This window comes from Leuresthes tenuis, unplaced genomic scaffold, assembly GCF_036924035.1.
Source record: "Leuresthes tenuis unplaced genomic scaffold, fLeuTen1.0.hap1 SCAF_13, whole genome shotgun sequence".
NCBI lineage: Eukaryota > Metazoa > Chordata > Actinopteri > Atheriniformes > Atherinopsidae > Leuresthes > Leuresthes tenuis.
In genome coordinates this window covers 18851122-18858898 of record NW_027325367.1, presented here as the reverse complement: position 1 = coordinate 18858898, position 7777 = coordinate 18851122, and the positions used below count along the sequence as shown (strand labels likewise).

The following is a 7777-nucleotide window of genomic DNA, read 5'->3' as shown; positions in this document are numbered from 1 at the left end:
CCTGCCTCTGCCTCTGCCCAGCTGTTGCCATAGCGACGACTGGGATACACACACAAAACAACTTAGAAAAAAAAGTCCCCTTGTCTTACCTTCAGATGACAACTGTGCTAGATTGAATGCTTAAATTAGTTGAATAGTTGCGTTTCATGGTGTTACACAATCAGTTTTTTTTTATTTACAGATAACATAGTCTATTTTGGCTCATATATTTTCTGCTCAATTTATCTTATCTTATTGTTTTATTGTATGATGTGGTGCAAGTGTGTGTGTTTTTCCCCTGCATGACATACAAAATCCCAAACATATTCGACTAACTATAAATATCTTCAACGTTAATTTCTGATTCTCAATAGTTGATTTCAGACATGGTCAGATATAGTCGTCCCACACAAATCAAAGAGAAACCACGCACACGTGAGTGAGTAAGTGGTCCTGTCCAAGTTATAGACGATCTTTGGCTACACCTTCCGTACACAATAGCATTCTTTCAGTGAACACGACCCGTTTTAGGACCCAGGGCGGCCTCCGGGGGAAGTCCTCTGCCGCTGGCGGGGCAAGGCAGGCATTCGGAGCACAGAAACACATCCACGCATATACACACACGCAAGCACACACGTACAATACACACACTCACCGAGCTCTTCTCCGACAGAGGAGAGAGCGCGAGCGCAGAGAGGGATAAACAGAGGGAGAGAGGGAGACTATAGGAACGCAGCAGCAGCGGCTCGTGTGTGTGTGCGCGCGCGCGTGTGAGTGTAGGTACGCTCGCTCGGTGCTCGAAACGACTGGCGGGGCGGATATGGAGGGGCTCGGGAAAAACGCTCGGAAGTGACCGAGAACCGTAACGAAGAGAGGGGCACAGAACGAGAGAAGAAGGACGGACTGGTAGATAGCACGGAACGACGGAAGGACGGAAAGAAGGAAAGGAGGAGAGAAAAGTCTGACAGAGGAGAGGAAGAGTGTGGAGAAGGGGCTCATCTGGAACGCAGAAGGATCTTAAGGTGACTTCATTGAGCTTTCTTGGCTGTATGTAGGTCTGCCAGAGGTGTGTGTGTGTGTGTGTGTGTGTGTGTGGCGTTGACATGTGCTGCATGGCTCTGCACTTAAAGGGAAATGTGGCGTGTTGGTGGGGTGCATGTGTGTCAGCCTAAGTATGCGTGTAGCCTATATATGCAGTTGTTTGTGTGGGTACGAGTTACGAAGGTTGTTTTCCCCACAAGCTAAAAAGGGGCCAAAGTGTGTAAGTGACCACTGTAAACTGGAGTGAAGGGATCAAAAGGAGTGGCTACTTTTTAGGGAACAGCCTGATCCCATTCCAACACACACACTCCGGTGTGCTACTTTAAGTTAAGCGAGTGAGGGGGTGGGGGGGATAACCCTCTCTTTTGGGAAACCAGAGTCCATTTTCACCCCCACCACCTTTCTCTCAGCATGTGTGTGTTTATATGCGTACGAGTGTGTGTCCAGGAGTTTTACATGCACCTGGTAACACACACACACACACACACACAGTCTTTGCGAAAACTGCGCTGCATAAATTGTCTGTTTTTCCCAAAGAAAAAAAAGAAAGGGGGCTCGATAAGTAGTAGCAGCTTCAGAATGTGTGTGATACCATGTGTGTGTGTGTGTGTGTGTGTGTGCCATATACGGCAAACAGGTTGAGGGAGGCAGATCTGATCAGATGCACAGCAACAGAGGAGAGAGCGTGGCACAGGCTGAGCAGCAGCACATTGGATTACACACAGGCGAATACACACTCACACAAGCTCCGTGGCCAGGAGAACAGCTGGGAGAAATGTGTGTGTGTGTGTGTGTGTGTGTGCGCCCGAGAGCCTTAATGCACGCGTCTGCCTTTGCACGTGCAGGACTGTTTGCTTTTATATTATCTGCGGCGGCCATGTGAGCGTGTGCGCATCCATCTGAGGCTGTGTAAATATGTATGTGCGGGGAGCGCGAGCTCAGTCGTCTCCTCAGACAGACGGCGCGTGTCTACCTCCGTCCTCCCCTCCCCTGGTCTGGAGATAGGAGGTTGGAGGAGGTCTGGTGGTGGGGAGGCAATCAGATGACCAGGACTGGGGCAGATTAATCCAGTAGCGAGAGATGGAAACGGGGTGAGAGTGGAAGGAGAGGGTGATGGAGATTTTAGGACAGGAGGAGGAGGAGGAGGAGAAATGGAAAGAAAGCAAGCAGAGGAGATGCAGTGAAGGAGACGGGCGCTGACATGCTCTCTCCAGGAGTGCTCAGAGTGCTGCTCATTCATAATTCACCTCGATGGCAAACGTTCATTCACATATTGACCCCCCATGGCTGCGCTCAATGGAGTTCTCGCCCCTCCACCCCTGCCTGTCTCTCAATGGACACCCCTGTGGCGCGCCGTTCAGATAGCCTACTTTCTTTTCTTTTGCTACTTTGGAGACAGTTGACGCTCTCAGAGCAAAACCCTCTGCCGCTGAACTCCAGTTGTTTTGCAACTCCGGGGTCTGATGTGAGATTGAATTGTGTAAATTGAATATTGAATTCAGACTCCACCCTAGACACAGATAATTGGTATGGATGGATCAGTGGGTTAGTGCTCTCAGTACAACCGTTGGACTGATTCCCCGAACACAGCTAAAACAGCCCATAATGGATCCATAATTCATGTGTGAATGAATAGAATCGTCTGTGTTTTGAATACAGACAGTAGACAGTTTTCTTGGATGCCAGCTCATGGTTTATTCAGCATAAATACTCAAAAATGGCTGTTTTAATATTTCTGATTGTGTTAGCAGTGCCTGGAGCTACACAGTAACCCACCGCTGTGCTCTGGTCAGCTGTGGCTGCGAGCCATACTGTGGTGTGTGTCTGAAATGCAGTGTCAGATGAAAGTGCACAGCAGAGACTACGGTACATTTAGTTCATTTCAGTAAACATTACCTTCGTCAGCAAATGTGATAAGAATATCCTTGCCTCCTAAGTTTTTTGGTATGATGGAGTGTATTTACTCAGCGAAAAGAGGACACCAGGTGGTACGCTGTTTGCTTGGGAACCTCATATTTGGTTGACATGAGAATGGGCGAGCAGGGAGAGCCGGACGGGTGGTTTGGTGGCGCTACGGCGGGCAGGTGTAGTCCTTCAAAACTTGTTGCTGGAGAGCACATCTGTTCTTTTTTTGTTTTTGGAATAAATGTTCAAAAGGAACCGCAACTCGACCCGTTTTTTGTCTTTAATGTGAGAGATGGGGGGTGCGAGAACTTGTGAAAATGTTTCACATTGCTGCACCACAGGATAGTAAAATCCACATCCACATGTCCATGGTAAGAGCGAGGCCCTCCTGTCTTCACAAAGCAGACTGATGCACTCCCACTTCCACCGTTAAGAGTTTAATTCCTGCTGGGTGAGAAAACCCTGAATAACCTCCTGCTAATGAAAGTCTTTGGAAATCAACCATTGGTCAGCTACACTGGCCTGAACAGGCCCCGCCCATCGTTACAAATCATCCCTGCTGCTTTTACAGATGCTAAATTAGTTTACACCTAATATGAGTCATGAATCATCAGCATTTTGATTCGGTACCCATCGCGTTATTAACTAAAAGTATCATTGAGATTTGTCGTCCACCAGTTTGAAAGTCGATGGGTCAGAGTCAGGACCCCCATCCACGTGTCTCAGTGCCCTTTTGCAAGACAATGAACCCCAGGTTGCTCCCAATGGCAGGCGAGCATCATTTATGGCAACGGTTCCACCGTCGGTGTGTAAGTGTGTGTGTGAGTCGGTAAATGTCAAACACATTGTAAAAAGTGCTTTGTGGGACTTAACAAAGGCTGAAAAAAGTGCCGTGTAAGCAGGAACTAATGCTGTGAGATATACAAAAAAAAAGTATGATTTTATGGGAACTTAACATTAAAGGAGGCGTAATTCCACTCAGTATGATTACACGCATAGTTGAGTATGTCTGAAGTTACGACGCTGTGGACTTATGTTAAAAAAAATTCTAGACCTTCTACTTGTCTTAACCTTCTAGGGAGATCATCATAAATGTAAATTTAGTCAAATTCACTGCACAGACATTGCTTTCAAGTTATTAGAATGGCGATTTTTGTCAGTGCGGTTACAAAAATCTGTTTTTTATTAGAGCAGAGTGACGCTTGGAAATGCTTTAAGTTGGCAAGACTTGACACGTAGTCTTAATGGGCCGATTTTCAGACACAATTTCCCAAACATTAAGCCAAAAAATATAAAAAAAAGAGAGCAGCTTTGCTGGGAATTGCACTTGTGCTTTCCTATTTTTACAAAAAGAATCACACTATCCCTTGTGGTTATTTTTTGTTGTTTTGGGCTTCTTCTCCCATATACTGGATGGGAACTGTGCTCCATTTAAGAATCACCTAAGCCAATAGGAATCTAGTTGAACATATACATCCCAAGTAATCCAAGTTTAGATTTTGTGTGGTTTTAGTCAGACTAACATGTTTACATGGATTTTAAAAGTCTGGTTTTGGTTGGAATAACACAATAATTTTTTTTTCAAGAGTCATGTAAACTTCCATGTAAAAATCCATAGCTTCACCAGACTGAAATATGGGAAGCAGAACAACTTCCACAGATTGATCTGTACAGCAGTATTCCAGGCTGTCTGGTATGGGGTGTTTGTGATGGAGCGCAGACCAGGGAGAAAGTGCTGCAGCTCATGTGACAACCATGGCGGGAAATGCAGAGAAACTGCTTCATCACTGTAGCTAAATACAGGTATGTTTACCAGGTTTCACATTTATCGGAACGCCTATTCTGCCAGTTTATATCTAAGTATAGTTTGGAGAATAATGGCTGAGAAGTAATATATATATATATGTATTGATATATCAATTAGTCATTTGGTCTGCGTTCCATACCATAAGTAGGTTTGTTTACATGTTGCCTGAGGTGTTCATGTATAGTTGCAAATCATACTAGCCTTGTTAAAACTATCATGTTTAAAGCTTGACCAAGGAACACTTGACTTTTCCTCCTTTCATTGGCTGTATTTGTGATTTACAAAGAAAAATGTTTGGGCTGGTTGTCTGGTGAAGGCGTCTGGGTTTGTTTTCAACAGCCTCTACAGCTGTGTCCATCCCATCCACAGTAATCCGTCGCTTTGTACTTGTAAAACTTTCTCTAAAACATTCCCCCGAACAGAACATGCTTTGCATCTTAATGGCAAAATAGCAACAAAAGTCTTTAGTTTAACTACTCAGTGAGCAGTTTTTGGGTACCCAGAAGCACCCTTAAATGCAAACACCTTCCCCCTTTCCTGGCTGACTTACTGTATTGTCTTTTAAACATCAGTGAGGGACTGTGACTGTTAATGAGGCAGGAGAAAACTTTTGTGTCATTTGACTCTCATTCCATTGATCTCGTAGGATAGGATTCATTAGTCAATGACTCAGTCAGTAATGCAATTTGGGACGTTTTTACTTTGCCTGTCATGTACTGTTTCATGAGTTAATAAAACAGGGTTTAAAATTGCAGTTGACACACAGATGGCTTAAATAGCCAAGATAGCTTCGAAGAATAATGCTCCTCTGCATCCTTCAGGTTCTAATTGTCTTCAATAGGCCTCCTGCCGATTTGTTAGGAACCCATTGTCCACAGTGGCGACCACCTCTGCTCAATTAGCCTCTCTGCGCCGGCCCCGCTGAGCCGCTGTGGGTCGCATCCTCGCATAGTGGCTGACAAGTGCACATGCATGAACACTCGCCGGCACACGCGGACAGTCTCATGCGCAGGAAGACGTCAGCGGGTGTAAAAATAGAGAGCTTGTAAATTGGGGGGGAAAAAGTGTTTTATGTTTACAAGGGGGTGATGTCATGTTTGGTTTAGATCCATGGCTGACGAACTGGAGGGCAGCTGTGGCGAGTATCAGCCTGCAGAGCTTTGGCTCGGTTATCTGGTGGTGTGTTTTTTTTCTTTTTTCGGTGCTTTTAAAGGAGCAGAGTTCATGGAGTTGCAGTTTGTGTGTCTCTCGTCGACTTGCCTGTGTGTTTTCAGTGGTGGAGGCATGCACACGGTGACGCTGCTCTGGTTGCCAGGCAACACAGGAACGTGGGTGGAAGGATTTCCTGTCCTTAGGAAGCTTTGTTTATAAGTGGGGGGGGGGGAAGAGACTGAGTGTGTTTGCATATACGTGGATGTGTTTGTGTGAGCAGATTACAACAGTACGCTTTGGTGCTTGTGTGTGTGTTTTAATGCACTCTTTGCCTCAAGTAAGAGTGCTACAAAAAAGTCATGGAAGACACACACACAAACACACACTGTATATATTCTGTACACGAGGAGAAAAAGCAAAAAAAGGGGGCCTTTTCAAGTCTGTTGAGTTGGATTTGCGTTGCATAACTCCTCTAGCCGGGTCTGTTAGTACCGCTCTGTCTCCTCTTCTTTAACCCAAACACTCAACATGTCACAGTCGCCGTGCTCACTCCAAGCCGCCTCCCCCTCATGATGTCTTTAGCGTGCCACATTTTATGTCTTCTCTCACACATGAGATTACAATTATGTGTTCTTGCCCTTCGTGCGATCACAAAAACTCACACACAGGGTGTCTGTCCTGCAGGCATCGGACCCCGCGATTACGTAATTGACACTGAGTGAATGGGATGACGTCAGCTTGGCTCTCGCTGACTCTCCTGTCTTTCTGGCTAGCTACAGTGATGTCATAAGTGGATGGAGCCATACGGAGTGTGTGTGTGTGTGTGTTTTGGCATGCGTGCTCAACTGCAAAGGCAAAAATGACCTCAGGAACTCTATTGTTTTGAATGAGTAGCTCTTTTTTTGACCTCTTCTTTTGTTCTAAAGTAAAATATATTCACAGAAAAGAGACTTTATTGCTCTGTAATATGAAACAGAAAGTACATCTTCTTTTAATTTTCAGATTGTACATATCAGAACAGGAAAGACAAAAAGATCTGGTCCTTAAGTACACCCTTACTGCTTCCATAGGAGCTGAGACTAATCAAACGTAATTGATCAATTAATCATCAGTAAGCGTGAGCACCTCCGTAAAAGCAATAGTCTTGGCAGGTTGCTGGTCTGGAGCATTCAAGTGTGTGTTAACACAACGCCGAAGAGGAACGCCACTAGTAATGATCTTAGAGAAGCAATTGTTACTTTCCATCAATCTGGGAAGGATTATAAGACCATTTCTAAACAATTTGTTGTCCATTTGTAGAGAGAAAGATCATTCACAAGAAGAAAACGTTCAAGACAGATGTCAAACTTCCCATGAGTGGACGTCCCAGCAAGTTTACCCCAAGGTCAAAAACCCACGAGCTACATCTCAGACTGACTCTGCAGGCCTCAGTCAGCGTGTTAAATGTCAAAGTTCAAGAAGGTACCATTAGAAAAAGACTGAATGAATATGGTTTGTTTGGAAAAGATGCCAAGAGAAAACCTTTCTGTAAGAGAACATGGCAACAAAGACTTCTGGAACTAGCCTCTGCAACAGTGTTCTGTAAACAGGCAGGACTAAAGGGGAGAGGTTTGGTCATAATGCACAGCAGCACGTTTGGAGAAACCAAACACAGCATATCAGCACAAACGCCTCATACCAACTGTCAAGCACGGTGGTAGGGGGCTGATGACTTGGGCTTGTTTTACAACCACATGACCGGGGCACCCCGCAGTCAAATGTGAGGCCATCTATCCAATAACTAAAGTCTGGCAGAATCGGGTCACGCAACGATGATTCCAAGCACACCGACACATTTCCAGCAGAATGGCCCATAAAGAAAAGAATCAAAGTGCTACAACAGCCCAGTCACAG

General features: G+C 45.2%; 1 protein-coding gene across 1 annotated transcript in view; it reads left to right on the top strand.

The window, feature by feature from the left end:
- Positions 1 to 549: 549 nt before the first annotated feature.
- Positions 550 to 7777, top strand: part of ches1 (checkpoint suppressor 1) — a 59304-nt gene continuing 52076 nt past the window's right edge. The window contains exon 1 of the mRNA XM_072362428.1: positions 550 to 1001. The gene's annotated coding sequence lies outside the window, so the exon portion shown is untranslated. The remainder of the gene's footprint in view (positions 1002 to 7777) is intronic.